This window comes from Theropithecus gelada, chromosome 10 (assembly GCF_003255815.1).
Source record: "Theropithecus gelada isolate Dixy chromosome 10, Tgel_1.0, whole genome shotgun sequence".
Lineage (NCBI taxonomy): Eukaryota > Metazoa > Chordata > Mammalia > Primates > Cercopithecidae > Theropithecus > Theropithecus gelada.
This window is the reverse complement of record NC_037678.1, coordinates 88407076-88415981: the sequence shown is the minus strand read 5'-3', so window position 1 is coordinate 88415981 and position 8906 is coordinate 88407076. Positions and strand designations below refer to the sequence as shown.

General features: G+C 40.9%; 1 pseudogene; it reads left to right on the top strand.

The window, feature by feature from the left end:
- Positions 1-8038: 8038 nt before the first annotated feature.
- On the top strand, positions 8039-8238 carry LOC112633926 (annotated as a pseudogene).
- The last annotated feature ends 668 nt before the right edge of the window (positions 8239-8906 follow it).

Sequence of the window (8906 nt, the reverse complement as noted above, 5' to 3'; positions counted from 1 at the left end):
AACAGAGAAAGACTCTGTCTCAATAAATAAACAAACAAACAAACAAATAAATAAATAAATAAAAAGTGCTAAACTCCCCCAAAAGATGAATAAAATAAACGATATTAACGACCAAAATGAGTAGTGTGTATTCTTATTGAAAAAGTTCTCATCAGAATACACAAAAACACACATACACACACACCTAGTATGCTCATACATACATATACATACAATATGGAAATACAAGTATATACACTCCACACACAGGCAAACACTGAAAATCATAATCGTATTCACACACTCATACACCCTCAAATGCACCTACATTCACACACAAATGCACATACATAAATACACACATCCACATGCTGACATACACACACATAAAGAGTTCATGTGCTTTCACGCATACATGCATGCTAACAAATATGCCAGACAAGGCAGCAATGCCTTACAAAGAGTAATTCTGCTGTTTCAGAAAGCTCTGGTATAAAATGGTAACACCTTTTCAGGAGGCAACCTCTGTCAATAAAATGCCAGAATTTGAGGAAATCTCACTGATGGAGCTGGACATAGCACACGGACGATTTGCTTGCACCACACTCGGAAGTGTGGCCTCATGAAATGAAACCTACCTGGAAGGGAAAGGGTAGCCTTTTGAACTGCATGCATGGACTCACCCTGGATACAAGATCCAAAGCTATACCAGGAGAGCACTGGCGGCCGGGGCCCACTGGTGGGTGCTGCACTTGCTGGAGACATCAGTGTTGTCCCATTTCCTCTCTTGACCACCTCAGAGAACTTTCTCCACTCCAAGGAAGCAGCCAGGCTGGAGCTGGGGGACGGGTCCACAGCACACACACTGATGGCCAAGGGGACGTGGAACCCACAGGAAAAACACTGCAGAAATGCGCCATGATGGTCTAGATCCTCAAATCACACTTTCCCTATTGAGAGGATTTTCCTGTGGCCCTTATTCATGCCAAGTCCAGTTTTTCCAAGGCCATCGTTTCACATTAATATTCCTTGAGATGATTTGACTCTTGGGTCAATTTTTACTCAATTTTTCATTGTTTTATTTTCTGCTGATTATTCCTATCAAGTCTAATTTTTCTCAACCATTGCAGTTTTCAACACTTCCTTTATACTTTTTTAAAGTTTTTCCTGTAGAGCAAATGTTACAATGTGAAGTTGCCACACTGTCAAGTTGATTTTGTGTTGATAATTTCTGCCAGTGATAGCTATTGTCAATTGGATGACTTAAATTTATTTTTCACCTAATCCACTTAAAAAATGTGATCAATGTCCTCACCTATGACAGAATTTCTCTTCTGTCCAGGATTAACCTATTTTATTCCCAATCCAACTCTTTGGTATAATTCTGGTCATTTTGCAGATGGCTCACAGTGCTCCATGAGATGTCAGCAGAACACAATGGCAAAAAGCAGAAGTCAGAACTGTGGGATGAGGCTGGGCATGGTGGCTCATGCCTGTAATCCCAGCAATTTGGGAGGCCGAGGCGGGCAGATCACCTGAGGTCAGGAGTTCAAGACCAGCGTGGCCAACGTGGTGAAACCCAGGCTCTACTGAAAATACAAAAGTTAGCCAGGTGTGGTGATGCACATCTCTAATCCCAGCTACTTGGGAGGCTGAGGCAGGAGAATCGCTTGAACCCGGGAGGCGGAGGTTGCTGTGAGCCAAGATTGAGCCACTGCACTCCAGCCTGGGCGACACAGCGAGACTCCATCTCAAGATAATAATAATAACAGTGGGGTGAAAACTAAAATGAGGAGCTGAAAAGTCCTTTTTAAGGGCAAGCAGCTTTAGGCGGGCCCGCACGTAAAGCGGCACGTAGTCCCCTTATAACCTGTATTCATGCATTCTGCCATGATTTTCCATAACACACAAACCTAAAATACAGTGACCTGAAATAAATGTTCATTTGCATATGGGTCCATGGATCAGCTGTAGGTCAATCAGCTGGGCTGGGCTGGACTCTAGGCTTGGGTCAGTTTCAGGTTTGCTCCTCGTTATTTTCCCTCTGGGACTGAGCTGAATGAGCCATAGCCATGTGGGGCATCCTCTTCTCATGGTGGACTCAGAAACTCAAGAAGGCAAGCTGCAACATGGCAGACCTTTTGAAGCCTCTATGCAGAGCTGTCATTATAGACAGTCACATGGTCAAACCCCAAATCAAAAGGGTCGGAAGCAAAGTCTTCCCACAAGGAAGACATACCAAGGCCATGGAGAGAGAGAATTGTAAACAATACAATCTACCATACAGCTTTTTTTTTCCTAGTGTAAGGGGGCCAGATTTCCATAAATATACAGCAGAACAGAAAATAATATCTTCTCAGGTGACCCCATGTTTCTGCCTACATATACATGCATATATATATATGAAAAAATTTCTGTGTTGAATTCTTCCTCGCTGAGCACCCTGGTACAATAACTACATAATGAAAATTCTGAGTGTTCCTTGAGAAAAACAAAGGGTCTCCTGATTAAGCTACATTGAAAGTATTTACTTCCGGCTGATTTTACTTATAACTGAAGCCCTCTGTATCTCTATAGTTTTCTCTCTACTATCTGAGAGTCCCCAAAGAAATCTGGGTTTGCAACGTGCACTCACTTAGCCTGGAGCCAGCTAGCAGGTTGTCAGAGCTATTTAGCTGGCCAGTGATGGGGACCTGCCCTTGAATGATGGGGTTATATCATTTGAGGTGAAAGAAGAGGCATAGTGAGGAAGAAATTATTAAGATGTGACTGTAGGCTGAGCATAGCAGTGAAGGGAGGCAAAGGTCAAGGAAGAGTCTTCTAAGTTCGAAGAAAGGAAGATTAGCGGTCTCAATAAAAAAAAAAAAAGAATTCTTGGAAAAGACCATTTTAGTGTCGCAAACTTTTAGAGCCAAGTTCTTATATGAATCCATGACTGGGGAGAAACCTTCTGGTGATCGGACATTGAGAATGACAAGCAGTTGTCACATTCCGCAAGTAGCTGACATTACAGTCAGCTCTGGTAAAAAGGTCCCTTTTTTGCTTTTCACAGACTTTCTTTAAAAAGTAAGAAGTATGTTCTTATAGGAAGGAAGGGCCAGAATGTCTTACTTGACCTGATTTTCTGGGTATTTTGGGAAATAAGAATGTTGTAAATGCCTGGAACATCTTGAAACTTCTTCCCGATACTAACATTTCCCCTCTACTGCCACCAGTCAGCCCCCGACCCCAAGTCCCAGTCCTCTGGTTCCCCAAACTAGAACCTAACTCATCTCTTATTGTCCTGTTTGCGTCCATGTTGAATAGTATTAGTATCAATGAAACTCTGTTTTAATAAATATGTTTCCACTGAGCTGGCCAAAATAAATATCCACCACAGCTTCCAACACATACTTAGTGCCTTATCATTATTCTTCCAAGAGAATTATCCTAACCCCCAAACCACTCAGTTCCTGAAGACCACTTATGCCACTATTTAATGACATCCTTGTGTTTTATATATGAGTGTAAGGCAGCAGCTACGCTCTGGCAAAAAGCAAAAAAAGTGCCATAAGCGTGTGTATACGCTGGATTCCTGCCTTTTTCCCTCCTTCCCTCCTTCCCTCCCTTCCTTTCTTTCTTCCTTCCTTCTTTTCACTGTTATACATCAAAGCATCTGATATATGCCTGGTACTGAGGGTACAGCAGCAAGCAAAATGAAATCTTTAATCTTTGGAGCCTATATTCTAGAGGTAAGAAATAATTGATATACAGTATACAGCCACACCTAAGGGATCATGCAGGTCCATTTCCAGACCACTGCGATCAAACAAATATTGCAATAAAACAAGTCATATAGTTTTTTAGTTTCCCAGGACATTTAAAAGTTATGTTTATACTATACCATATTCTAATAATGTGCAATAGCATTATGTCTAAATAACAATGCATATACCTCAATTAAAAATAGTGTACTGCTTAAAAAAATCATCTGAGCCTTCATTATCTCTTTGCTTATAAAGGGTCTTGCCTCAGTGTTGATTACTACAGACTGATAAGGGCTGTGGTTGTTGAAGCCTGGGGTGGCTGTGGGAAATTTTAAAAATAAGACAAAAATGACTTTTGCCACATTGATGTATTTTTCCTTTTGTGAAAGACTTCTCTATAGCATAAGATGTTGTTTGATAGCATTGTACCCACAGAAGAACTGTCAAACCTAGAGTCAATCCTCCTAAACTCTGCTGCTGCTTTATTAACAAAGTTTATTTCATATTTTAAATCCTTTGTTGTCATTTGAACAATGTTCATAGCATCTTCACCAGAAGTTGATTCTTTTTTTTTTTATTATTATTATACTTTAAGTTCTAGGGTACATGTGCATAGCGTGCAGGTTTGTTACATATGTATACATGTGCCATGTTGGTGTGCTGCACCCATTAACTCGTTATTTACATTAGGTATATCTACTAATGCTATCCCTTCCCCCTCCCCCTCCCCCACAATAGGCCCCAGTGTGTGATGTTCCTCTTCCTGTGTCCAATTGATCTGATTGTTCAATTCCCACCTATGAGTGAGAACATGTGGCGTTTGGTTTTCTGTTTTTGTGATAGTTTGCTGAGAATGATGGTTTCCAGCTGCATCCATGTCCCTACAAAGGACACGAACTCATCCTTTTTTATGGCTCCATAATATTCCATGGTGTATATGTGCCACATTTTCTTAATCCAGTCTGTCACTGATGGACATTTGGGTTGATTCCAAGTCTTTCCTATTGTGAATAGTGCCGCAATAAACATATATGTGCATGTGTCTTTGTAGCAGCATGCCTTATAATCCTTTGGGTATATACCCAGTAATGGGATGGCTGGGTCAAATGGTATTTCTAGTTCTAGATCCTTGAGGAATCGCCACACTGTTTTCCACAATGGTTGAACTAGTTTACAGTCCCACCAACAGTGTAAAAGTGTTCCTATTTCTCCACATCCTCTCCAGCACCTGTTGTTTCCTGACTTTTTAGTGATTGCCATTCTAACCAGTGTGAGATGGTATCTCATTGTGGTTTTGATTTGCATTTCTCTGATGGCGAGTGATGATGAGCATTTTTTTATGTGTCTGTTGGCTGTATAAATGTCACCAGAAGTTGAATCTATCTCAGGAAACCACTTTCTTTGCTTATCGATAAAAAGCAAGTCTTCAGTTGTTAAGTTTTATAATGAGATTGCAGCAATTTAGTAACATCTTTAGGCTCCACTTCTAATTCTAGCTCTCTTGTTATTTTCACCACAACTACAGTGACTGTCTCCACTGAAATCTTGAACCCCTGAAAGTCTTACATGAGGTTTGGAATCTAATTCCTTCAAATTCCTGTTGATGTTGATATTTTGACCTCATCCCACGAATCACAAATGTTCTTAATTTCATCAAGACTTGTGAATTCTTTCCAGAAAGCTTTTGTTTACTTTGCCCAGATCCATCAGAGGAATTGCTATCTATGGCAGCTATTACCTTATTAAACGTATTTCTTAAATAAGACTTGAAAGTCAAAATTAGTTCTTGATCCATGGGCTGAAGAATGGATGTTGTGTTAGCAGGCATGAAAACAATATTTATCTCCTTGTACACCTTCAGCAGAGCTCTTGGGTGACCACGTGCATTGTCAATGAGCAGTAATAGTTTGAAAGGCATCATTTTTTCTCAGCAGCAGTCCTCAAGAGTGGGCTTAAAACATTCAGTAAACCATTCTGCAAACAGATATGTTGTCATCCAGACTTTGTTGTTTCATCTATAGAGCATACACAGAGTAGACTTAGCCTAATTCTTAAGAGCCCTAGAATTTTTGGAATGGTAAATGAGCATTGGCTTAAGCTTAAAGTCACCACCTGCATTAGCTTCTAACAAGAGAGCCAGACTATCCTTTGAAGCTATAAAACTGGCCATTGACTTCTCCACTCCAGCTATGGAAGTCCTAGATGACATCTCCTTCCAACAGAAGACTGTTAGATCTGCACTGAACATCTTTTATTTAGTGTAGCCACTTTCAACAATGATCTTAGCAAGATCAGGATAACGTGCTGCAGCTTCTGATCAGCATTGCTGCTTCACTTTGCACTTTCATGTTATGAAGATGGCTGATTTCCTTAAACTTCAGGAACTAACCTCTACTAGCTCCAGAGTTTTCTTCTGCAGCTGCTTCACATCTCTCAGGCTTTCTAGAATTGAAGAGATTTAGGGCCTTGCTCTGGATTAGACTTTGGCTTAAGGGAATGTTCTAGCTGTTTGATCTTCTATCCAGACCACTAAAACTTTCTACATATCGGGAATAAGACTGTTTGGCTTTCTTATTATTCATGTGTTCACTGGAGAAGCACTTTAAATCTCCTTCAAGAACTTCTTGTTTACATTCACAATTTGTTTAACTTTGGCACAAGAGGCCTAGCCTGTTTAAGCTTTCAATATGCCTTCTTCACTGAGCTTAATCATTCCTAGCTTTTGATTGAAAGTGACAGACATGTGACTCTTTCAGTTGAATACTTAGAAGCCATTGTAGGTTTATTAATTGGCCTAATTTCAATATTATTGTGTCTCAGAGAATAGGGAGGCCTAAGGAAAGCAAGAGAGATGGGGAAACAGCCAGTCGGTGGAGCAGTCAGAACATGCACATTTATCAATTCAGTACGCTATCTTATATGGGCACAGTTTGTGGCACCCCAAAACAATTACAATAGTAACATCAAAGATCTCCGATCACAGATCACCATAAAAGAAATAATGGTCATGAAAAAGTTTGAAATCGAGAGTTACCAAAATGTGACAGGGACACGATGTGAGTACGTGCTATTGGGAAAATGGTGCCAGTAGATTTGCTCAGGTAGGGTTGCCACAAACCATTAATTTGTAAAAAAAAAAAAAAAAAAAAGTAATACTGGTGAAGTACAATAAATCAAAGCACCAATGAAATGGGGTATGCCTGTAGATAGAGAAAGAGAGAGAGAGAGAGAAGAGAGCGAGATCAACACATACATACATGATGTAGTGATAAGCACTCTCTAGGAGGATTATCCCATGGATAGCAAACAGCAAATGCTAAAGTCTTACATTTTAAGACTATTTTCCAAAGTTATTGACAAATTTTCTTTTTGGTGGGAATGCTTGGTAAGTTTTAGACCTATAACATCAATTGAATTCATTGAATATGAAAATCAGTGTTTAATTTCATTCAAAAAATGTTAACTTATACTCAGTTCTCCAGGGTCTTCTGATCTAGTTGGAGACAGAAATAGACACACACGGAAGAACAAAGAAGCATAGGCCATTTTGGAGTGCAATCGACCCCATTCCTCCCAAGAAATACATTCTGACTTTCTATAGAGCTGATGCCTGAGTTCACAATAATAGATGAATAAGATATTAATTAATAGAAACCTATATTTCTCATACTTATTTTCATACAAGATGGTTCAGGTAAGGAATCAAAGGGAAGAGATAAAGAAATAAAGTGGAGGAAGGTAAAGAGAAATCTGACTAGTTTACAACCTTGTCTACAGCAGCAGAGATGCTCTGTAAAAAAAGATGTTACAACCACTAAGTTTGGAAAATGTAGTATTGAGAGACTTGCACCATACATCAGCAAAATAAAAGTTCTGAGATGTCCTGCAGATTAAAAAACAGAACCATTTCTTTACGTGAAGTCTATTTACATTCTCACCGAATGCAAATGTGACTGGGGCTAGTCAGATTAAAAAACTTTTATTAAGGCAGCATCCCCAACCTTTTTGGCACCAGGGACAAGTTTCCTGAAAGACAGTTTTTCCACAGAGTAGGGGTAGGGGGATGGTTTTGGGATGAAACTGTTCCACTTAGGGTCATCAGGCATTAGATTTCCATAAGAATCAGGCAACCTAGAACCCTTGCATGTGCAGTTCACAATAGGGTTCCTGCTCCTATGAAAATCTAATGCCCCGCTGATCTGACAGGAGGTGGAGCTCAGGAGGTAATGCTGGCTTGCCCCCTGTTTCTGTGGGGCCTACTGTGTGGGCTGTTTCCTTGGACTGGGGAGCCCAGCATTAAGAAATGTAAAATGACGATTATATTTTCAGGGATCATTTCTATAGTTTGTCACTAGGGAAGTTTTTCTGAATGTGTAGAGCACCAGAAACATGAGGAAGAGGAGCAGGGTTCTCTCCTGACTGTGAAGCTGGCTCTTGGCGCTGCTTTCCTGCAACTGCTATTTGCCGTTGGTGATTGTGGAGAGTCAGAGGGAGAGGATGCAGTCTGAGTGGTTTCTGCTATAGAAAGAAACAGAGAAAGGCAGGAAGGGAGGGAAGAAGGAGGGAGGAAGGAAAGAAAGGAGGGAAGGAGGAAAGAAAGGAGGGAGGAAGGAAAGGAAAAAGGGAGGAAAGAAAGGAGGGAGGAAGGAAAGGAAAAAGGGAGGAAAGAAAGGAAGAAGGGAGGCAGGGAAGTAAGAAGGGAGGGATGGAGGGAGGAAGAAGGGAGGGAGGAAGGAAGGAAAAGAGGGAGGGGGTAAGGAAGGGAGGGAGGGAGGAGGGAAGGAAGGAAAGAAGGGAGGAAGGAAGGAAGAGAGGGAGAGAGGGAGTAGGGAAAGGAGGGAAGGAAGGGAGGGAAGAAGGGAGAAAAGCAAGAAGGAAGGAGAGAAGGAGGGAAGGAAGGGACGGAAGAAGGGAGAAAAGCAAGAAGGAAGGAAGGAAAGACGGAAGGAAGGAAGGAGGGAAGAAAGGGAGGAAGGAAAGAAGGAGAGAAGGAGGGAAGGAGGGAGGGAGAGAGGGGGAGAGGGGAAACAAAAGAAAAAAAGAAAAGAAGAGAAAAGAAAAGAAAAGAAGAGACAGGGAAGTAAGGATTGAATTTTCTCCTAATACCAACCATGTCTCTGAGCTCTAGATCAGGAGAATCCAGATCCGCTTCACTGTTTGTGTAAATTCACCACCTGGTAC